We start from the raw sequence: 24,957 nt of genomic DNA, 5'->3' as shown, positions 1-24,957 counted from the left end.
GATAAACATTCAAGAATCAGAAACATTGACATTGCTGTTTTTTTTCCTGCTAAAGTCAAGTGGTAACACTGTGCCAATGACTGCCTCCCATATACAGCAGCACTGCTGACATATTTCCCAGTGATAAAAGATACAATCGTGATGGGAGAGCCAATCTGGGTTATGTCAGACTAACAGCCTCCCTCTCATTCTGTAATCTGCCCTGGGAGCATAGACAGACATAGGAATCATTGAGCCGTTGCTGCACTAAGACCGTATGGTCCAATCCCACTTACCTAAGGGACAAAGAATACAAACACCACAGGAACATCAAGCAGAAAGGAGCACGTGAAAGTAGTAGGAGGAACAAACTCATGAGCATTATATCTCTTACATGTTAATATCAGTGTGGAATTGCAGTAACAGGCGTCAAACAATTTTTCACACATATTTAAGGCATTACCAGCCATAATGCATAGAATAAATATGTCTGAAATGCTTAAATATTTTTTAAACACTTTTTTTATGAATTTCACTTAGACACAGGGGCCTTGATTCATCAAAGCGAATACGCAAAATTATGGCATTATTCGCTTTGCAAAGGCGCAAATCATTGCACTACATGGAGTTGCCCCAAACTTTAGTGGCTTTTGGTGTTTTCATGACAGTTTCACCAACCTTTGCCAAAATGGAAGGAGCTGGGGTGGGACAGGGGATGAACAGGGGCTTGGCTACATAGCTCGTCTAATTCATGACAAGCTGGCGCGTACTTTATGTCAGAAATCTTACTCTAATCCCTGACTGGGATAAGATTAGTGGCGAGGTACACTGTAGCACGTGTCACTGTCAGATGCTCTGTATTCCTTAAGAATTCCTTAAGAATCATCTACTATGGATTGGAACCCTACTCAGGCACCTCTTCATTCATTCCAGAGAGCCGTATATGATAAGTTACTGGATTCCTTAAGAGGCATGCCGGGAATCACTCCCCCTCATCAACACTGGCGTTGTTAATGCCGGCCTAGGTGAATCAGGGCCACAGTGTTCCAGTACAAGATCCTGTAAGTTTTAGTGTACTATCCTATTGCTTCTGGTGGCCTGTTGACAAATTAAGAAAAAACTGATGTATTTTTCATACAATTTATGTAATTAAGGGAGTGGAAAATGGAAGCAGGCATTATTCATTGATCCATTAGTTCATGTTCTTTCTGCATTAAAATGGATATTGTGCAGACTGAAAACAGAAGAAGGCCTGTTTACTAGGCACTCGCCTCTTACCAATATTTCAAAAGATTCATGTTGCTCATCTATCAATTTATTCTCTCTATTAATTTCTAGAAACAATTTAAAGGATCCTAATTAGTGATGAGCGAGCATGCTCGGTACTCGAGATTTACGAGCATCCTCGGGTGTTTTCTGAGTATTTTCAGCGTGCTTGGGTGTTATGTTTAAGTCACTCCCGTGCGCATGATTTGTGACTGTTTGACATCTTTAATACATGTGAGGATTATCTAAGAAACGGGCATTCCTCACATGTTTTAAAGCTGTCAACCAGTCGCAAATCATGAGCACAGCGTGACTGAAACATAGCACCCGAGCACGCTGAAGATACTCGGCGAGTACCCCAGCATGCTCGTAAATCTCGAGTAACGAGCATGCTCGCTCATCACTAATCTTAATATGTTAATGTTAGAAGTACAGAATATAGTTTCAATTGGTATATACTTACATATACCAGGCATGAGTTGTGAACACACCATTGGTGCAACCTGTGCTGCCACACAGGAGCCCAAGAGATAAGAGGGCCCACTTCCACCATCAAAGCAGATGGAATTGTCTATTATAATGAGCTATTAGACTACAAAGGGCCCAGATGATGTTCTTGCACAGGGCCCCTATTCTGTCTTTGCACGCCATTGTCAGGAAAGTAAAAACTTCTCCCATGCTGGCATTTTTACATGACTTTCACAAGGTTTTCTGTTTAATACAGTAAATCTTGTGTGGGCACCATTTCAGTAGATGGTTCTGCCTATATCTACAACTACGGCGCTTACATCTATTTAGTTTTACATTACATGGTCAAACAGTAGCTGGCAATGGCAGTATTGCTTGCTTTAGTCTAAGGCTGTGTGCCCACGTAGCATTTTTCAAGTGTATATGCTGCGGAATTTCCGCAGCGTAAACGCTTGAAAAACGCATGTATATCCGCACCCCATGGTCCCCAATGGGATTCCGCAAGTTCTATGCACATGCTGCGGATTTTTCCGCAGCGTTTATGCCGCGTTCAAAAATCCGCAGCATGTCATTAATTTTGCGTTTCCGCAAGCGGAATTGCCTTTGTCCAATGCATAAAAAACGCAAGGCAATTCCGCATGTGGAAAACGCGTGATAAACGCGCGAAAAATGCGCGATAAACGCGTGCGGAATTCCGCATGCGTTTTTCCGGGAGAGGACTTGCATTTATGCAGCAGAAATTTTCTGCTTCATAAATGCAACGTGGGCACATAGCCTAACAAGTGAGACGATGATGGAGAATAGTTGAACAGCTGCTTTGCTTGTGATATTCACAGATGCTTGGACCTCCATTACTGATGGGGTGGATATCTTTTGGAATGGTAGCTACAAGGACAGAACCATTAATAATTCCCATGAGTTCTATGAACTAATTGGAAGGAAAGGAAAGCCTTATTTCATGGACATTTACTAATATAAAAAGTCTTTTGTCAGAGTATCTAAAAGCATTGTTCACATGCATTGCAAAGAGAATGACATTGCCACGCTGCTTGTAATATTAGTGAACATTTTGCCTGTTACTGAAATTTCTGTAAGTGATGTAATTAGCCGTAAAAACAAAATGGTATTTCTATAAGCAAGTTATTTGTCTTCCTGTGAAGGACCTTGTGTCACTAACAATGCCAATGAAGGCATGGAAATGTACATCTGTAAATTGTCTCGAATGGTATTACCTGACATTAGTGGAGACCTCACTCATCTAATACAGAGTAATATCACAGTAATAGTGTATCAAGGATAGCACTGCCTGTGCCTCAGAGTTTATCTTTTCTTATCGTTTAATTTTCCTGTTCCGAATTTATTTTCCTTTAGGCTTTTAAATTGCAATATTCAAAGCTGTTTGCAATACTTAAATACCAGATTAGCAAACAAAAGATAGGGATTATGTTGCATTATTACGGTCCCCTGCCATATGGCTTCATTAAATAATCTGACCAGACTGCTTGTTATGAAGCAATTTGAGCCAGGGATAACTGGATATAACCTTTCTTACAGCAATAGATTTCTATAGAGCAGTGATATTGTGTTACGTCTGATGTATTGTCCATTAAGCGTTCCGCCTCTGGACATTGAAGCTCTACATTTCACTCTCACACTGTGTCCTGGCTGATCAGGACAGAATATTAATATTTATTTCATCTTACACTTTATCAGTAATCTAGATAATATGATAATAGGATATTTTCATTTTTACTACTACAATAATATATCTCTATCATAAATGTTTTTAGTATGTGTCTTTTTTAGGAATTTAACCTTAATATAATATTCAGTTAGGTTTAAAGTCCCATTCATTAAGGCATTCCTAGCAGGTATCGTTAATGCTCTAGACTGCTATTCTGAGGAGACTACACCTTACTGCACATTTCTAAATGTCGTCTTTCTGGCCTCCAACATGTCACCCTAGTACTATTTTGTATTTCCTAAATCTTTCATAAATGACTACTAGTGTGAGCACCTGGACAAAGATAAAAAGGACCATGAGATTCAGATTGATTCCTTACACAGACTAAATATCTGTTAAGTTTACCAAAATGTGATACCCAAAGCCTACAAACCATAACATTAGGGTTTTTTACTTGTTGCAAAATGGAACAAAAAGAAAATTTAATGAGAAATGAAAAAAAAATGGGATCACAAACAATGCTGATCTGATCCCGTGGGACTCTACATTGAGTAGAAGGCTATGTTCTGTGGATGGATTGAGATGTATCAGATGAAAGTCTAAGGTGCTTCACTGATCCTCATGTCAGAGGCTCTGAACGTAGCAGCAATAAATCAGGCCTGCCAAGAGACACATGACTCAGTTGTAGTGTCAGGCATTTACATAATATCAAGACTGCTGCCGAAAACTGGGTCATTCACAACAAAAGGGATTCCAGGAGCAGATACTGCTTAGAAGTACAGGCCTGGTGTTGAACTTTATAAAATGCCACCCAGACATTAACATGTCATCATTTGTTAATTAATAACTATATAATTAGGAGTGTGGTTAGTAGTCCGTGCCTAGTCTGAATAATATTCTGCATGAAAAGGAACGAGTGAACTGAAAGCTTATTACTACATGGTAAACTGATACAGCACTCTGGACAAGCGGAAGCTACCTATTTAATGGAAAAGGTTTCTGCTGTTTAGTAGTTTCAGACTGGTCTGAAAGGAAGAAATTAAAATGTGTTATTGCTCACTGATAGGATCTAAATCCATTTTATAGATAAGACATTGCAGTCTGACCAACATTGGAAATCTCATTATTGAATTGAGTAAAAGGCACAGAGAAACACAAAATTGTATAATGTATTTACGTGAAAATTGGGTTAATTGAAATTACAAAATATTCCATGTACGACCATATAATACTCCTTTTATGTAACCAAAAATAATACCTCCATAGAATACCTCCACATTTTCTTGCGCTTTTTTCCCTCCTGAAAGCACTTGTTTGGCCGTCAGCTATCTCCCGATTCCTCTGTGTATGTGAACAATTATTGTCGATGTGCAGAGGGGAGAAAAGCTCTGGCACAAACCTCTGACAGCAGCTTATCTCCTCTGCAAAACAATCTGGAGGCCCCCATACACATCAGATGGTTAGTGGGTTCAGCCATCTTTTATCTAATATGATCTAATATGATTGTGAACCTTACGATTCTAGCTGCTGGGTATGCTCTGCAATGACATTCTAGGCATAACAATATTATGAAAACAGCAGATGCATAAAAAATATATAATGAAGAAAAAAGGAGAATCAAAATTCATCATATGATGTTTCCTGATACATGGCCCTAAACCATTCACAGTGTGAAAGAATACCTACCCTGAAAATGAGACCCAACTCGCCATCCAATCTTCGATGGATTCTCATCATTTCTATATGCGTAGATCAATATTTGAAAAGTTAAAATGTCCTAAAAGAGTGGAATCATCTTATGAAATGATAAATGAGCGAATCATGCTTTTAGGAATTCGTGGAACCTGGTGACTGCAAACAATTTGTGATTCATGGGAATTGTCTAGAATGGCAGACATTGCAGAAGATTGTATCAGCCAGACAAGGATCTTGGTACTCCTGTTGGTTGGGCTTCATAGGAGGCAGCACTTACCCTTTATACTGGAATCTGTGTTATTGCATTATAAGGAATGTGTTCAATGGATTGCAGGTTCAGAAGAATGTGAACAATAAAAAGAAATGTTTTTAAAAATATAAAAATAAAAATATTCAAATCACCCCCTTTTCCCAGTGTAAATATAAAGAAATAAAAAAAAATTAAATAAACATATCTGGTGTTGCTGTGTCCGTAAAAGTCTGATCTATCTAAATGTAAAAGTAATTAACTCTTATGGATTTTTTAAAAAGAGAAAAAAAATGCCAAAATGTTCATTTTTTAGTCATTTCATGTCTCACAAAAAATGCAAAACAAAAAGCTATGAAAATGCCATACATACCCCAAAATGGTATCAGAAAAAAACACCAGCTTACCAAGCCCTCATACAGCTCCACTGACAAGAAAATAAAAAAATTGTGATTTTTTTTTCAACTACTGAAATGATAATAAAAAAAGTTATCCAATTTTTAGCACTGTATTCACATTGAACTAAACATTCATATTGCTAAGTCATTTTTAGAAAACAATGAATACTGTAAAAACAAAACCCAAAAAACAGTGGCAGAATTGCATTATTCTCACCATCCCATCTGTAATTGTTTTCCCTTTTTTAAGTATATTACATGTTATATTGAATGGTGTCTTTCAAAACTACAACTTGTTCTGTAAAAAACAAGTCCTCATACAGCTTATATCGATGGAAAAATAAAAATAATTGTAGCTCTAGGAAACTGGAGTAAAAAAACTAAAGTGCAAAAATAAAAAAGCATCCGGTCCTGAAGAGGTTAAGCGACAGGACTGTTTCAGATTTCCAGTAAGTAGGAGTCAGGATCCTTGGAGTAGAAATCCATATGTCTGACTAATAGTTTAGGCTTAGGGGTTTTGTGTGAGAATAAGCATAAGGCTGAGATCAGACGACCGTACTAAAACTCTGGCGGATATGACTGGCTCCATATCTGCACAGCGGACAAGTGCAGGCGCTGCCTGCCATTACATACACCAGTCTGCTCTGTAGACCTGACCACAGCAGCGCATCATGACATTTTTTATTCATGCAGACCTATGTGGAAAGTCGGCTATGTGCACTGGCACATTGGCTATAATGGGTCCGTATGCCCTGCATATATCATACGCTCGTCTAAACAAGCCCTTAGACACATCTTCAAGTTCACTGAAGGATATTCTAACTATTTGCAAAGTGTTTTAGACAATATCAGGTAAATAGTTTTTAATCTTAGGGCATGACTAGAAGATGTGGAAATATGAGCCTGGCTATGACAATTACTAATGTAGTCTGAAAAATCGTGCTGTTACCAAAGTAAGGAAAAAACTATTATTACAAGCTGAGAATAAAAGCTTTATCAATGTGGTTGGGTTCTAAAGCTGTTTCAAAATGATTTCCTTTTCAGCATAATACAATTCATGGTGTTACCTTCTTAGTATTTATTATAAATGTATTGTACCGTCTGTTCAAGATACAGAATGAAGTACGCCGGATTGACACGCGGACTATCTAGGGGGCAATGTTTAAATTGGGAGAGCAAGCCTTGGCTAAAGCTCCTCAGCTATTCTAGTGATAGAAGATCGGGAAGGTCACATATCTTCTGCTTGCTGCAGTTAGCTGGGTCTCATTCACAAATCACACCGCTAGAATGTAATTATACACAAATACCATGCCTGTAGAACAACAAAGAAATGTAGAAACAGGATTATTCCAACTATCCATGTCTAACAATGGCTGTGATATTTCTATGTGCAGTAATAGCTCTGAGCAGTAAAGAGCACTCCACTATTAGCAATTCTGCATAGCGATGTCACTTGGAAGCCTTGGAGAAGGCATGTGCACAGCCATATTTGTTATTCATTTCTGTATTGCACAGACTTTGCCAATGCTTGAACCCTTGATCCCAGCATTTGCAATGTATTTCCAACAAGTGAAGAATCAGTGGTGACAAATCATATTCTTCTATCTCAATTATTCAGGAAGTATATATATATATGCGTGGGTTTCCTCTGGGTTCTCCGGTTTCCTCCCACACCCCAAAGACATACTGAGAAGGAATGTAGATTGTGAGCCCCAATGGGGACCGAGCCCATTATGTCTGTAAATTGTCTGAATTGTAAAGCGCTGCAGAATATGTTGGCGCTATATAAATAAAAAGATTATTATTATTAAGTATAGACATTTCCCTGAGTCAATGTGCCACCAATGTATTATGTGTTACAGACAAAGTTTTCCAACAGCTACTGGAAGGAAGCAACTTCACTAAAGAAAATAAATCCATTTTACTTCTTTCTACAGCATTAAAACTGGCAAGCGACTCTGCCGATAGTGCATGCTGTTTTACCCTGTTATCTGTAGACTTCTGATATCAAACCCATACTGAGGTTGTTAATGCTTAAAGTCTATGTGGCTGATTACAAAAGGTGTAGAGGAAAAGCAGTAATTATCACAGCATGAAAACAATGCACATTCTCTTGTGATTCCTTCTGTGTAGGTGGCTATTGTCTGTTTGATGTTCTGGGGTGTTTTGGATGTTTCAGTGATTGCATTGGCAACCTTTTCCTCCAAAATGGAAATCATACAATAAAGACTGTTTAAGTGATTTTTTTTTTGGGCTGGGCAATATATACTATTTTATAATATTGTGGTCATATCTGTAAGTATATTATCGAATTATGAATGTTGCATTGCACAGCTACAGACTTAAAAGGGTTTCCCCTTTCAGGAAATGATGGTCTCTCGGCACAGACTGTCATAAAAAAACAAATTGCAGTTTACATACCGCTAAGTCTTTGGCACTGCTCCCGGGGTCCAGTATTGACTTCTGTTCATGTGATGTCAGCACCACCGCCAATACCAGACACCAGAAGAAGCGTCAAAGACTCTGCGCTGGACCCGTTGATGGCAAGTAAAGTTCAGGTTGTTTTTCTTTTTATAGAAAACTGTGCGCAGTGAGGATTTGTCGGTTTTGAAGCGAGCATCAGCGATATGCATACTTCCAGGCAGAAGCTGTAGAGTGGGCGCAGCCTCGCTCCATACAAGTGTATGGAGCGGCTGTCTAGTGGGCACATCCGTCCAGTGGGCATGGCCATCTAGTAGTTGCGGCCTTGCTCTATACACTTTATGGAGCGAGATCTCACCCAGTAAACGGCTTTTGCCCGGGAGTATGCATATCGCATACGTCACTGCCGTTCCCGGCTCAGAAACCGGCAAACCCTCACAGCACACAGTACATGCACTATGGGGTTTCAAAAGTCTGCAGTCACACGGAGTGGCTGCAGACTTTTCATTTTTAACCGGACAATCCCTTTAACGCTAGGTATCACCTTTGACTTTATTTTTCATGAAAACTAGGTGAAGATCTCTGTGAGACTCCTCTGCCCAATGGTTACTTGAATGGTGCAATGATTCCCTACTTAGTGCAATGCACTTTCAGACTGACTTGAATAAATCCATATCTTGAAATTATGTTGAGCACAATGTGTCTTTCTAGTGAATTTGGGAAGCAATGCTGACCATTCACTTTCTCATGAGCCTATAGACTGCAAATGTTTCTAGCAGAAGATGTAGTGTTGATGCTCAACAGTTCACATATTATAACAACCACTATGTGTTTATCTGAAAAAAAGAAAGAAAGCAGAAGCACATTATGTTGAATGGCTGGAGCTAAGCAGATGCTAAAATGTCCATTAGAGATACTTTATCTGATTAGGATCACTAATGGAATGGTTAAGCCAGACGTTCCTCAAAAGGAGATCTGCTCCAGATCATTAATTCTTGTCAATATAGACATACCATTTACAAAGGTACAGGCCGGACTGCTGTTAACCCACTCAGCAGTTCTTGAAGGAAAGATTTGTACTGCAATTAGTCAAACTGGATTATATTCATGTGCTGCCTCCTCTTCCCCTCATGGAGAATAGATGCATTGTAATAATTTTCTACAATTTTCTACACACAATATGGCAGGGCCCAGTCAGAAACATAACTTAAACCTTCTGAATTTCAATGTAAAACCTTTAATAGTTCCCTCTAGTCATGGCCAAATGTTTTAAGACCGACAAAAATGTTGTTTTTCACTAAATTTGCTACCACAGTATTTTTAGATCCTTTAGTCAGATGTTTCTGCGATAAGCACTTCATCTTTTATTGACGAATCGATCAAGTTTGAAGCTCAGGTTGACCGTTCCCCCTTATTTTTCAAGTTTTGTTTTTATGATTTCTGCAACAAGCCCTAACATGACTTTGTCGGCAGAAAAATTATAGCTCTCAAAATATGGCGACGCAAAAAGTGTCTTCGTGTGTGATAGCAGCCAAGCATAAAAAATAATTAAAATCATCAAATCACTTATACCGCCAAGAAACGACATAAAAAATAAGGAAAATCAATCCTTGACCTGCTGATTATTTGTTTATTCTGCCTCCCAAATATCCCAGTAAGGCTTAGCTCACATTTAGCCAGCGTTCTTTGCTGAGTGCTTACACTGGGGTTTCTGTGTAAATGTCTATATGCAAATTGTCTCTTCAGAGAGGAAGAGGACTTAAATTCTAGTGCCACCTATTGGAATTAGCAATCCTACAAGTCGACCCTTTAATGACTTAGGATAAAAGTCAAATCATAATCTCATTTTGTAGACACAGTGTTTCGGGGTATTGCCCCTCATCAATACAAACTGTGAGATTTGATTTGGCTGGGTGAAAGGCAAAGACTGGGATCTAAGGGGTAAGGTTTTTCCTTGTGGAAGGTGACATGTCAGGTCTGACACCCCCTTATGAGGAGACTTAAACGCTTTGCATGCTCTGGGCAATTAAAGCCTAAATTATGATTATGTTTCAAAAATGATGCTAATGTGAAGTAGACATGTGGTGAATGGTATTTATTAACTATTTTGTGTGATATAACTATCTGGTTTAATGGCATAAAATTTCAGAGTTTGAAAATTGCAAAATTTTCACATTTTTTGCCAAATTTTCAATATTTTCATAAATAAATAAATGCAAATCATATTGACCAAAATGTATCACTAACATGAAGCACAATGTGTTATGAGAATACAATCTCAGAATCACTGGGATCTGTTGAAGCGTTAGAGTAATTACCTCATAAAGTGACATTGGTCAGAATTGTAAAAATTGGCCTAGTCAGGAAGGTGAAAGCTGGCTGGGTGGTGAAGGGGTTAATACTTTCTCCTGAGCTAATGAGATGATCAGTGAAATGGTGTAAGGAGGCCATTTTTGCGGCAGGGCTGAACATAAGTGGAAATGGGATTTTTGTGGTTTAAGTTGATTTTAATGACAAGGAATGACTTGTAATTTTTTTGCAATTCATCTGATTACTCTTCAGAACAATCGAGAATTGATGCAAATTGTTACAATAAAAAATGAAGCAACAATCTTTGTGAAAACGTCTGTACCTTCCATGCACCATAAATAATACATATAATAAAGTGTCACAATTAGCACAGTGTAACTATTACCTCTATTACCTTTAAAACTATGACCACTGACACTAGTCATAGACACCAGGCTAATTAGTTTACAGATCAATCTCATGTGGCATCTTCATTTCAATGTGTTTTTACATAAAAATCTGTGTTTCCAGTCTAGCTACAAAAAATGTTAAATTCTCATTATGGTAATGAATTGTGTAAAGTTTAATGGCATTCTTTACACATACAAATGTCTGATGTGGAAATCTCACTGCCTTCTATACAAATAAATCACAAAACAGGTGTTAATTAAAAAAAATCACTAATTTACAAGTATTGTTACATTTTTTAGCTCTCTGAACTCCCACAATTATTGTCACCAATGATTCAGGAACACAGGAAGTTAGATAGAGTCATTTCCTGGGACATGACTGTGATATGTTTTCTTAAAAACTCTCTGTAAAAATTTGGGGTCACAGATGTAAAGTATTGTGCTTGCACTTAGTGCCATCAAAAAATCATCTATTGTTTAAACCCTTTTTTATTTTTAGGCCTTTTTTATTATTTTCTATATCATCTGTGTTCAAACATACTGAAATATTGTAGTTTTCACTCTGGAGTCTTAAATTCATTTACTTTTGTAGTCATCAAGTTATCATAGGCAAGATTACAGGAAAGGGTAACACCTATAGTTAGGTCCATATATATTTGGACAGAGACAACATTTTTCTAATTTTGGTTCTAGACATTACCACAATGAATTTTAAACAAAACAATTCAGATGCAGTTGAAGTTCAGACTTTCAGCTTTCATTTGAGGGTATCCACATTAAAATTGGATGAAGGGTTTAGGAGTTTCAGCTCCTTAACATGTGCCCCCTGTTTTTAAAGGGACCAAAAGTAATTGGACAGATTAAATAATTGTAAATAAAATGTTCATTGCTAGTACTTGGTTGAAAACCCTTTGTTGGCAATGACTGCATGAAGTCTTGAACTCATGGACATCACCAGACGCTGTGTTTCCTCCTTTTTGATGCTCTGCCAGGCCTTCACTGCGGTGGTTTTCAGTTGCTGTTTGTTTGTGGGCCTTTCTGTCTGAAGTTTAGTCTTTAACAAGTGAAATGCATGCTCAATTGTGTTGAGATCAGGTGACTGACTTGGCCATTCATGAATATTCCACTTCTTTGCTTTAATAAACTCCTGGGTTAGTTTGGCTTTATGTTTTGGGTCATTGGTCATCGTTTCATACTACAGATGGACAATCAGTTTGGCTGCATTTGGCTGGATCTGAGCACACAGTATGGCTCTGAATACATCAGAATTCATCCGGATGCTTCTGTCCTGTGTCACATCATCAATAAACACTAGTGACCCAGTGCCACTGGCAGCCATGCATGCCCAAGCCATCACACTGCCTCTGACGTGTTTTACAGAAGATGTGGTATGCTTTGGATCATGAGCTGTACCACGCCTTTGCCATACTTTTCTCTTTCCATCATTCTGGTAGAGGTTGATCTTGGTTTCATCTGTCCAAAGAATGTTCTTCCAGAACTGTGCTGGCTTTTTTAGATGTTTTTTAGCAAAGTCCAGTCTAGCCTTTTTACTCTTCATGCTTATGAGTGGCTTGCACCGTGCAGTGAACCCTCTGTATTTACTCTCATGCAGTCTTCTCTTTATGGTAGATTTGGATATTGATATGCCTACCTCCTGGAGAGTGTTGTTCACTTGGTTGGCTGTTGTGAAGGGGTTTCTCTTCACCATGGAGATTATTCTGCGATCATCCACCACTGTTGTCTTCCGTTGGCACCCAGGTGTTTTTGCATTGATGAGTTCACCAGTGCTTTCTTTCTTTCTCAGGATGTACCAAACTATAGATTTTGCCACTCCTAATATTGTAGCAATTTCTCTGATGTTTTTTTTCTGTTTTTGCAGCTTAAGGATGGCTTGTTTCACCTGCATGGAGAGCTCCTTTGACCACATGTTTACTTCACAGCAAAACCTTCCAAATGCAAGCACCACACCTCAAATCAACTCCAGGCCTTTCATCTGCTTAATTGAGAATGACATAATGAAGGGATTGCCCACACCTGTCCATGAAATAGCCTTGGAGTCAATTGTCCAATTACTTTTGGTCCCTTTCAAAACAGGGTGGCACATGTTAAGGAGCTGAAACTCCTAAACCCTTCATCCAATTTTAATGTGGATACCCTCAAATGAAAGCTGAAAGTCTGAACTTCAACTGCATCTGAATTGTTTTGTTTAAAATTCATTGTGGTAATGTCTAGAACCAAAATTAGAAAAATGTTGTCTCTGTCCAAATATATATGGACCTAACTGTATGTGGAGATAACACAGGATCTATCATTGACCCCTGGTGATAGTCAGAAGTTACTTTTTCAGACTCTTTAAACTGTCCAACAGTGGTCATTAACCAACCGCTGATTGGTTGCATAAAAACAGATCAGTGGCCATTTATTTCTTTCCCGACAGGTCATTTTCCATTTTTGCGGTTTTGGTTTCTCTCTTCTTTTCCAAGATCCATAACTTTTTTTTTTTCCAAATACCACTAATAGGGCTTGTTTTTGCGGGATGAGTTGTAGTTTTACTGCTGTTAGAGGTATGATACAAGCTCAGCTCTGGAGCTCCCACCATGAACAGGGATACAACACAGGACGTACTAGTATCTTCAATTTCAGGAAGGGGAAATCATTATAATTCTTGTATTCTTCAGAACAAGAGGGGGTAGCACATGGATGCAATATTGTTTCACTAACTATAGAACAAATATTTCTTTCAAGGACTGCTGAGTGGGTTAAAGAGGTTGTCCAGTACTTTTTTAAGTTGCCCAATGTAGTCAGCATGTGGGCATAAGTATCTCTGTAAATACCTTGTATTGCAGATAATGCCTGTGAGCAATGCTATCACTGGCCGCTCACAGGCATCACGTGACCCTCGGCTGCAGCCAGCACTCACATCCGCTGATGTCGCGACAAGTCCAGGCTGCAGCCGAGAGTCCCTCTTCTGCGTTCCACCAGTGAATGCCGGGTTGTGGGCGGGGTTACTCCGTGTGTCACACCCAGCATCCACCGTGCGCTCTCCCTCTCCCCATTCATTGGGAAAGCATGCAGTGAATGCTAGGTGTGCTGCGGGAATAACCCTGCCCACAATCCAGCAGCGCCGTTGGGACCCCAGCGCTGAGTCACGGCTCACTTGTCGTGATGTCAGCGTGGGGTCACGTGATGCTTGTGAGCGGCCACTGATAGCACCGCTCACATGCATTATCAGCAACACAAGATATTTACAAATATACTTATGCCCACATGCTGAATACATTGGGCAATTTAAAAAAAGTACCAGACAACTTCTTTAACTCCAGTTAATACGATCATTCTGTGCTCATGGAACATCATTTTAATGGCCACACATCTCCTGTTTATACAGTATGATGTGCTGCTGAGAGTGATGATTTTTAAGCTTGCTTAAAAGTAATTGACTCGCCCCCTGGGCCGTGTGTGGGGGAATACCCGGAGCCGGGTCTCTGTGTAATGCTGGGGGTTTGTAGTCTCCGTGGCGGCGACCCGGTCCCGTGGCTCAGGGTGGTCAAACCAGTGGCAGATTTGTTCATTTGGTTTTTAATGTTTAAATGTCCGACTACACCACCCGTGGATTGCGGTCACTGAGAACCGCCGCTGCAGGACAGACCGCTGAGGCTGATGTTGTGTGCACAGCAGAGGGTAGTATAACTCCCCATGGTGGGAGGAGTATAGCCTCAGGGCAGTGAGTGCAGATAGTGGGGGTGATGGTGCGCGGGAACAACAGTAATGACTCAGAGTCCAGTGATGCAGTCCAGGGTCTTTACTCACAGTTTTACACGCCAAGCCACATCTGCAGGTAATGGCTGCCCACGTCGTACTGTGCTCACCAGGTGAGGGGCTCGGCCAACTCCCAGGTACCTTTGAAATGCTTTTCAGGACCCCCTTCGTGTGTCCTTTCTCTGGCCCGTCGTACCCCACAATTGACCACGTTTCTGTCCAGCTGCCTCGGGCCTTGGCGGGCAAACGTATGTTCCGTTTCCCAGGGCCCTATATGGTGCCTTCCTAACGGGTGTAGTGAGGGGCCGTGACACGTGCAATGCCACGGCCTCCGGTTACTAGCTGAGGATAGTTGCTCTCCTCCACTAGATGAGGGATCCGGTTCCCTTTCTTGGCCTGACCCCCCTACTCGGGTAGCGGCGGGCGTACGGTGGCGACTGGCCGGTCCGCACCCCTGGGGTCCCTTCACTCCACTCCCGGAGCCTCCTCCGTTCCTCTCCTCTCCTATCTTCTCCTCTAGGCCCAGGCCTTGTGACTTGGCCTGCCCGCGGAGCAGAGCTCGTACAGAGCCCCTTCTCCCAGTCTTCTTCTCTCTCTGCTCTCTCACCTCTCTCTTTCAACTCCAAGATGGTGCCCACCTTATATACTCCTCTTTCCAGTGCACCCTGGATCTACTCTCCCCACCCACACACTACCGAGTTCCCCCTTTCTAGGTGTTCCCTCCCCCCACTCCAGCCAGGGACAGGGGCCGTTGTGCTCACTCTTGGGAGCATTGTCGCCCTGCCCCCCGGAAATGTGGTGTAGTGCATGTGGGTGTTAGGGTCCTGAGCCCCACTCCATCCTTACCTGGAAGTGAGATATCACACCTCTGGGTGAGATGCAATACCTCTGTAGCGACCGAACCCTCGGGGCGCTACATAATCTCACCTGATAAATGAGAATGTTGCTCATTAGTCAGGTGCTTGGTTGCCTGTTTAAACAGGTAATAATCAGGAATCAAGCATTCTTAGGAACCCTCATTCATGATTATCAGCCCTTCCTGCTCCCTACACAGTGACCTTTGAATAGGTTACATACAGTACATGTCTAGTAAACTGACCCATAGAAGTCAATGAGAGATTAAAGGGGTTATCCGCTCTATCTTTATTTTAACAAGTGTGTTAGGGACATGATTTTGAGGCTAATATATAAGTATTGTAGGTTCTTCTGCTTTTCGAAAGGCTTCTCGCTTGATAGTTTTGACTTCCTGCTTTAAAATCTTTAAAATTGGAAGAGGCTGATGTAAAAATGTTTTTATTTTTCTACTTTAAAATGGCCTACTGTAAGGAGCCTAAATTAGCCAATAAATGTTTTTCTCTGCACATTAGTTACTAAGCTTCTGTCATATAGTTATAGATTGTTTTTTGTGACAGGATTCACAGGAGCCACTTTCTTATGGAGGACAATGGAATTCGCATACAGGTTATCAGATACTGCCTGTCCTATAGACCTAGACCTCAATTCATCAAGACTGGCGTTGTTCCCACAGGTCTTGATGAGAGGGCGTGCAGAAGTCATAGTTATTTCATCCATGCACCTCTCCACAAATTACTGCACTCAGGGACTAGAGTAAGATTTATGGCTCAAGGTATGCCACAGCTCATCAAGAATTAGACAAGCAGCCATCTTTGGGATTTATCCCGCCCCCTTGTCCCATCCCAGCTCCACCCATTTTGACAGAGCTTGCCAAAACTGGAGTGAAAATGGCAAAAGTCACAAAATGTTGCACAACCTCTTGAGACTTTTCAAAGTGTTATACTCCTGATTTCTGGCATAAAAACTTTGATTAAAACGGGTGCCTCACACCATTATAGGCTATGGCCCTGATTCATCAATGATGAGAAATGCACTTTGAGGTCCTGCCGATTTTCATACAGAAACATAGTAGATTGCAGAAATGAGTTGAATTTCTGTGAATGCCGATTGCCAAAACAAATTGCAAAAAGGCCAAGCAGAAGGCTAGCACAGCCTGCCATCCTTCTAACACATTAGATCATTTGTAGATCCAGCTAAAACATTGGGTTCTGTCTTTGCCTATTAATAAGGTCTGAATTCATCCAAACTCACTGAAGAGTCCCTATTACGATCTGGTCATTTTTTATGTTGTTTGTGAAAATAGAAAAATAAATATAAGCAGGGCTAAATGCAAAAAGTTTTATAAAATAAGGCAATCTATGTGTTTGTGGCACAGTGGCAACTGTGCTAAAAATGCAAAGAAATCTTAAGCGTGGCATGTTTTAAACTTTCCTATAAGCAAGCTCAACTAAATAGAGATTACTTACAGGAAGCCCTTGTTCTCATGGTATAATCTACTCAGTAAATTAAACTGCCAGCTCTGGATTCTTTCTCAATATGAAAGTATTAAATTGAGAAGGGTATCCACAAAGCAGCTTTGATATCATTTCAACAATGCTACTACCATCCCAGCTTATATGATACTGTCACCAAAATAAAGGACCAAAACATAGTGATGTGGCCCATGGCTAGAAACTCGGGATGTTGACACACAACAAGGCATGCCAATGTTATGTTAGAAGCAAATACATTAAATGCAAGATGAAAACAATATATCACTAAGTGTCAAATGCATAAAAAGTATGTAATTAATGATAGTGACGAATTCTACTAGTTTCATGGTTGAAAGGACAACAAAGAGCTATGGGTCCCCAATGACACTAGGAATAAAAAAGGTATAGTGCTAATAAATGCAGCATTGGCTACACGGTTTTTCTCCTGCACTATGTGTGGAACAGCAACATGCACTCATTCGGTAGTTTGCTGCACACCGTGTGGGGGGTGTGAGGCAGTGACCGGGATCGTATACGAGGGGCGTTATATATCCCCCAGAATGTGTACAGAGACCTATTAAATCCATTGAAGTGCATTGCAGTCACAAACTCACCTGCGGCTGTAATGCAGGAATGAAGGTGAGCATTGACCTGGTCAGGCTATCTGGCTAAGGCAGATTAGTAAAACCCGGCAGGGCCTTCATTTCTTGGAGGAGGTCACAGGAGGCAGTGGGGTGGCCTCCTCCCTCCAACCCGGGTTTTCCAGTGGCTCTTGCCACAGGTCCTTTAAAACTCCTGCACTAAGGATTAGTGTTGTTCTATGTTGGAACCTGCTAGGAGCATAGCAGGAAAGCTCAGCAGGACTAAGTGTGGCTGAACCCACGCCTGGGAAGGCTTTGCACCTGTCAGGCTCTGAGCGGCCGTTGCCCCCGGCAACCGCTGTTTAAAGACTCGTGTTAACCCGGCTGCGAACCGGAGGACTGTCCTGTTTACCCGTGAGTTGCTGAATAAAGCTGTTTATGTTGGACTTGCTTGGTTCACTGCCTCAGTTACTGCATGGTGTGAACGCCGCCGCCTTACAAGGGTCAATGAGCAGCAGCAGCGTCTTTGTAACATAGACATATGCAAGACATTCAGTACTGTGCAAAAGTTTTAAGGCAGGTGTGGAAAAAATACTACAAAGTAAGATTGCTTTTAAAACAAGAAGTGTTAATTTATTTTTAGCAGTTAACAAAATACAAACTAAATGAACATAAGAGAAATCTAAATCAAATATTTGGTTTGATCACCCCTTTCTTTAAAAAAAAAGCATACGGTAAATTATTTTCGGTACACTTGCGCTTCGTTTTTTGAAGGAACTAGGCAGGTAAACTATTCCAAACATCTTGGAGAACTAAGCACAGATCAGTTTTTGGAAGAACTTGTTAAGGAAATTATTCTACACATCTTGGAGAACTATCCACAGGTCTTCTGTGGATAAACTTTTATTGCAAATCCTCATGTAAATCTACATGTAATAACATATAGTCTAAATGATGTTGAGATTAATGCTTTATGGTGGCCATATCATCACTTCCAGGACTCCTTGTTCTTGTTTATGCTTAAGATAGTCCTTAATGACATTTGCTGTATGTTTTGGGTCATTGTCCTGCTGCAGAATAAATGTGTAGCCAATCAGCTGCCTCCCTGCTGGTATTGGATGATATTTATTTCTTCGGTATGAATAGCAGCCCAATTGGTAGGATCTACTGATGAACTGAAATACAGAAATACTAGTAAATTGAAAAATTGTTACTAAAAATCAAATCTGCATTATCACAGCCCTAACCAAACAATCCCTCTCTACATTCAATTTAAAAGAAGCCTCTGTCATGTATAACACTCATAGCCCCTTATTTAAAAGTTACACCTGTCATGGGCAATGCTCAGAAGTCCCTAAGTCACGCTATAAAATCACGACTGCCATAGAAAATATTGAACTTCATATATATTATGTACATGTATTTTTCTATTAAATGTGTTCTGCTAGGCAATACACAAGAGTTAAAAATAGTTGAAAAGTATGTTTGCAGGATCTAAAACAGAACAGATTTTCCTAGGTTTAAACTGAAATCTCTTTTTTTTTTACAGAGAGAAATACTTTGGATTTTGGTGTTTTCTTGTCCTCTGCCTGTAGACATAGAAGATTCCAATTCCGGAAGCAGACTGGTATGTAGGATGCTTTATTAATGAAATGTTAAATATGAATGTGTTAAAACACAATTGTTCCTTGTTAGTGGGTGTGTATTATTATGTGTATTTTGGAAACAGTGGTCTCATTTCATTTTATATCATAAAGAAGAAACTTGGATAGACTAATGTGTATGTCATATTGTTGTCACTATACAGGGTGGGCCATTTATATGGATACACCTAAATAAAATGGGAATGGTTGGTGATATCAATCCTGTTTGTGGCACATTAGTATATGGGAGGGGGAAAACTTTTCCAGATGGGTGGTGACCATGGTGGCCATTTTGAAGTCGGCCATTTTGGATCCAACTTTATCTTTTTCAATGGGAAGAGGGTCATGTGACACATCAGACAAATTGAGAATTTCATAAGAAAACAATGGTGTGCTTGGTTTTAACGTAACTTTATTCTTTCATGAGTTTTTTACAAGTTTATGACCACTTATAAAATGTGTTCAAAGTGCTGCCCATTGTGTTGGATTGTCAATGCAACCCTCTTCTCCAACTCTTGACACACTGATAGCAACACCGCAGAAGAAATGCTAGCACAGGCTGCCAGTATCCGTTGTTTCAGATGCTGCACATCTCGTATCTTCACAGCATAGACAATTGCCTTCAGATGACCCCAAAGATAAAAGTCTAAGGGGCTCAGACCTTGGTGGCCATTCAACTGGCCCACGATGATCAATCCACTTTCCAGGAAACTATTCTTGTAGGAATGCTCGGACCTGACACCCATAATGTGGTGGTGCACCATATTGTTGGAAAAACTCAGGGAACGTGCCATCTTCAGGGCAACAAATCATCATGTAGCAATTTCAGATATCCAGTGGCATTGAGGTTTCCTTTGATGAAGAATGGCCCCACTATCTTTGTACCCCATATACCACACCATGCCATCAAGATACGAGATGTGCAGCATCTGAAACAACGGATACTGGAAGCCTGTGCTAGCATTTCTTCTGCGGTGTTGTGGGAGAAGAGGGTTGCATTGACAATCCAACACAATGGGCAGCACTTTGAAGACATTTTATAAGTGGTCATAAACTTGTAAAAAACTCATGAAAGAATAAAGTTACGTTAAAACCAAGCACACCATTGTTTTTCTTATGAAATTCTCAATAATTTTGATGTGTCACATGACTCTCTTCCTATTGAAAAAAATAAAGTTGGATCCAAAATGGCCAACTTCAAAATGGCCGCCATGGTCACCACCCATGTGGAAAAGTTTTCCCCCTCTCATATACTAATGTGCCACAAACAGGAAGTTGATGTCACCAACCATTCCCATTTAATTTAGGTGTATCCATATAAATGGCCCACCCTGTAGTTTCATTTGCACTGTACATTTGTCAATATGCATTGTATTACAACCCTAATTATAAAAATGTTGAAACACTGTGTAAAATGTAAAGAAAACAAGATTGCAAGATAAGGAAATCTCTTATAGCCATATTTTATTCACAGCACAACATAAAAACACATATTAGAAATTGAAAGTTAGACATTTTTATATTTAATTATTAAAATATGAGCTCATTTAGAAATTGATGGCAGCAACACATCTCAAAAAAGTTGGGACAAGGCCATGTCTACCAATGTATCATGCCCTCTTCACTTTACAACAGTCAAAGTGTAAAGATCAGTGTCTCCAATTGCTGGAGTTTGAGAGAGGAATGTTGCCCATTCTTGTTTGATGTAGGATTCCAGCTGCCCATCAGTCCTCTGTCTTCTTTGCTGGATTTCTCATTTCATAATGAGAATGCTTCCTTTTGGTGAAAGGTCTGAACTTCAGGCAGGTCAGTTCATTCTTCAAACTTTTCTTCTGCAAAGCAAATCAGAAGCCAAGTTGTGATTGATGTAGTATGTGGTTTAACATAGTCTTGCTGAAATATGTAAAGCCTTACCTGAAATAGACGTGATCTGGGTGGGAGTAAATGATGTCCTAAAACCTATGTATAGAGCTCAGCATTGATGGTGCCTTACAAGATATGTACGCTGCCCACAACATAGGCACTAATGCAACCGCATACCAACAGAGATGCAGGCTTTTGAACCATGCGCTGACAACAGTCTGGATGGACCCTTTCTTATTGGGTCAACAGGAAACGGCATCCATGGTTTCTATAAAGAATTTCACACTTTGATTTATATGACCACAGAAGTTTTCATATTGTCTCAGTCCGGTTGATATATGGCTACTTCTACACATGATAAACTTGGACTTGTGGATTTCGCAGTGAACGGTGTTTACAGACCATGATTCCTGTAAGTATTCCTGAGCCCATGGAGTGAGTTGCACCATCGAATGATGCTTCTTTTTAATGCAGTGCCACCTGAGGGCCCGTAGATAATGAGCATCCATTGACCTTGTCATTTGTGCACACTGATTTCTCCAAAATCTCTGAATCTTTTTGGTGATATTATGTGCTGTATATAGTGGGATATTCAAAGACTTTGTAATTTTAAGTTAAGGAACATCATTGTGAATCTGTTCCACAATTTTAAGACACAGTTGTTCACATCTTGGTGAACCTCTGACCATCTTTGCTTCTGAGAGACTCTGCCTCTCTAACATGCTCTTTTTATACTCAGTCATGTGACTTAGTAGATAATTGGCCCTCTAGATGTTTTTTCATTAAAACCACTTAGTTTTCCAGCTTTTTCTTAGCCCCTTCCCAACTATTTTGAGATGTGCTGATTTCAATTTCTAAATGAGTTTTTTTTTAAACAGAAAATGTCTAACATCCACCTTCTGAGATGTTTCATGTTCTGTTGTGAATAAAATATGGCTATAAGAGATTTCCAAATCATTGTATTCTTGTTTTCTTTACATTTTACACATCATCCCAACTTTATTGGTATTGGGGCAGTACATCCTTTATTTCTGGGTCTTCATATTTATGAATACATATAATTTACTGATAACACCTTCACACTTTTATGACAGATTTAAGATAAAAAATGATTTTATATTTGGTTTGCATATGCTGTAGGTATTTCATATAAAATGCAGAAAAGTTAAAAAATCTGTACACTCATACAATCTGTAATGAGAGGCTTCCAAAGTAATAGTGCCACATTTTCTACTGATCTGATAAATATTCTTTTGGATCATGTGCAAACATTCCCACACGCAAACTCTAAAATCTTGTTGAAACCTTTCCCAGAAGAGTAAAAGCAGTTATAGTTGCAAAGGGAGAGACCAACTCCATATTAAAGTTGTTGTTCATTTTGAACTAATTTTAGTTTTTAGGCTGAGTGATATATAAAATAAAAAAAACGATCTTTACTTATCCTCTCCGGATCCAGTGCCACCTTTTCCTTCGCTTCTGAGGTCTTTGTTGATCAGCTGCAGCACTGATGTCATGTCAACAGCACTGCAACTAATCACTGAGCACAGCAACTCAGCCAATGTAGACTGCATGAGCAGCTGAGCACTACTGAGTGATTGGCTGCTCCATTGTTGATGTGACTTCTCAACTGCAAGTGACCAACAACATTTAAAACAAGGGCTGAGGTGCAGAGCTGCAACAAGAGAGCTCAAATAAAGGTTACTTTCTTATTTTATGCATCAGCTTATGCGCTACTTTAAAGAGAAAAACCCCTTTAAAGAATACCTGTCACCAAGGGGTGTTGTTAACAGGTCAATAATGCAGAGAACCCTCAAGATATGCCCACAAAGAATCATGAGTGCAACATCCCATTGGTGAATGCCATAAAATTAGCACTAAATAAAAAGTCTCATATTTATGTAACTGTATGGTGGATTTAAAAAAATACCTGACTTTTGACCTGGCGACAGGTCCCCTTTAATACCTCTGAGAAAACATTCATATAGCACATAATCATCATAGAGGTCAAGGACTAGAGTTTAATGTCCCTCCTCAATAAATCAATAATGAGCAATCAAATGATGGAATACTCCAAACCATGATTAGAGCCAAAAAACAAAAATAGAGTGGCAGCGCCCATGCTCCTTTTATCTGGCACCTGTGATCGGTATATAAATAGTAGGCAGGACATTACTATCTGACACCTCCCCTTGAAAAAGCTACATGCGAAACGCGCGTCACGGTAGTTGTTGGTGGACTCAACCTACCACCTCATCATGGGTAAGCAAACCTGCACTTAAATTATCTCTTTTGTCTCATTTCATGCTTGTGGAAACTTGGCCCTTTTTGACTATATACAATTCTCTAAGACTGTTTATGCAGGTCTTTTTGCACGTTGTGTGCTGCTCTATATACTGCATTGCTTTGTATATGGGATTTGTTTGCAGTTCCCCAACCTTTTTCCTTTCTCCTTATTTGACTCATCTGTGTACTTAATGGTTATTACCTTTTAAGTGAATTATTCAATAAATGTCTTTTTAAATATATTGATGGTGTTTTGGTACTCTATTTTTACTTTTTGCCCCATTTAATACCTATAGATTTAGAATGGGATCTCATAAAAGCTTTTTTTAGGTGTAATGTTTAGATGCCCCAATACTTTTGTCCATACGTGTAGCAACACTTGTTAGAGAAGAAAGACCATAGTGAGGCCAGAACTATTTGACAGTCTTCTGTGTTACTTGGAGCAATACAGGGGCTTTTCTTTTCTCACTGGCTGTGGGCATCTTAGACAGATTGTCTTGAGGTGATGATTGATTATAATGTTGAACCTATATCTAAAAATGTGGTTATGGCATGTACAAGGCACCACTGGTATGTTGTAGTAGGTCTTATTATACAGTATACCTTTCTAACATCTACAATGGTAAGTTTTCTGGGGTTTTTTTTCTCAAGGTTCTTTTATAGGAACCAATCCCGCGAGCCACACAGGAGCGCCAACGGGAAGTTAGGGAGGTGAATAAGTGGCTAAAGAGTTGGTGCAAGGCAGAAGGGTTTGGGTTCATGGAGAACTGGGCCGACTTCGCGGTCGGCTACAGGCTCTACCGTAGGGACGGGCTGCACCTCAATGGGGAGGGTGCAGCGGTGCTGGGGAAGAAGATGGCTAATAGGTTGGAGGAGTTTTTAAACTAGAGACGGGGGGGGGGGACCAAGGAAATAGGTGGGATGTGAGGCAAGCAAGGGGGAAGGGGAGAAGTGAATATAATGAGGGTGGAGAGGGGGGTGGGGATAGTACAGTTAGATCGTTAGAGAAGAATAGGATGCTAAATAACCCCAAAGTTTTCTCTTGCATGCTGACCAACGCAAGAAGCCTGACCAATAAGGCGGATGAGCTGCAGGCGCTTATATCGGAGGAGAGGTATGACATCGTAGGTATAACAGAGACTTGGCTAGACGATAGCTACGACTGGGCGGTAAATTTATTAGATTATAGTTTATTTAGAAGGGACCGGAAACAGGGGAAAGGCGGAGGAGTCTGCTTATATGTAAAGTCATGTCTAAAACCCAGACTAAGGGAAGATATAGGAGAGGGAGAAGAGGGGGTCGAGTCCATGTGGGTAGAGATAGAGGGAACTAAAAATAATAATAAAATATTACTGGGGGTCTGCTATAAGCCACCAAATATAACAGAGGAGAATGAGAATCTGCTCTTAGGACAAATAGACAAAGTAGCAAAACATAATGAAGTGATTGTAATGGGGGAGTTCAACTACCCGGATATTGACTGGGAAACAGAAACCTGTAGATCTCAGAAAGGAAAAAGGTTCTTGACAAATATTAAGGATAATTATCTCTCCCAACTAGTGCAGGAACCAACGAGAGGGAAGGCCGTGTTGGACTTAATATTGACTAATAGGCCTGATAGAATAACTGAGGTACAGATAGGGG

At 40.1% G+C, this 24,957-nt stretch overlaps 1 protein-coding gene across 8 annotated transcripts in view; it reads left to right on the top strand.

Annotated features, from left to right (window-relative positions):
• LOC141265411 (poly(rC)-binding protein 3-like) overlaps nucleotides 1–24,957 on the top strand; it is a 1,492,220-nt gene that overhangs the window by 1,176,790 nt on the left and 290,473 nt on the right. For all 8 annotated transcript variants that reach the window (XM_073678474.1, XM_073678473.1, XM_073678467.1 and 5 more), the window contains one exon: nucleotides 19,074–19,151. The gene's annotated coding sequence lies outside the window, so the exon portion shown is untranslated. The remainder of the gene's footprint in view (nucleotides 1–19,073; nucleotides 19,152–24,957) is intronic.

This window comes from Phyllobates terribilis, unplaced genomic scaffold, assembly GCF_046119375.1.
Source record: "Phyllobates terribilis strain yellow unplaced genomic scaffold, ASM4611937v1 Scaffold_4__5_contigs__length_816908805, whole genome shotgun sequence".
Lineage (NCBI taxonomy): Eukaryota > Metazoa > Chordata > Amphibia > Anura > Dendrobatidae > Phyllobates > Phyllobates terribilis.
The sequence above is the reverse complement of the archived record's forward strand: the minus strand, read 5'-3'. Positions and strand labels throughout refer to the sequence as shown.